The sequence below is a fragment of the Etheostoma spectabile genome, chromosome 23 (assembly GCF_008692095.1).
Source record: "Etheostoma spectabile isolate EspeVRDwgs_2016 chromosome 23, UIUC_Espe_1.0, whole genome shotgun sequence".
Lineage (NCBI taxonomy): Eukaryota > Metazoa > Chordata > Actinopteri > Perciformes > Percidae > Etheostoma > Etheostoma spectabile.
The window spans coordinates 7,153,385-7,153,655 of record NC_045755.1 but is presented as its reverse complement, the minus strand read 5'-3'; positions in this window follow the sequence as shown (position 1 = coordinate 7,153,655).

Below are 271 nucleotides of genomic sequence, written 5' to 3'. Positions count from 1 at the left end.
TTAATTGTCCAACAAAAACACAGGGAGCAACGGGCACCAACAGAGTCCAAGCAAAAACAAGGATCCAGGGAAAAAAACAAAACCGGAGCGCAAGAGCTGGAAAAACTCACGGGGAAAGCATACTCCTGGGAACACATCCGAGGGAAAAGACACAGGCATGCAAGAACACAGGGAACATCCACAGGAACACACAAACTAGCAGGACATGCTGTCAAGACAAATTGGAATGATCTGACTGGGGACAAAGGAAACACAGGGGTTAAATACAAGA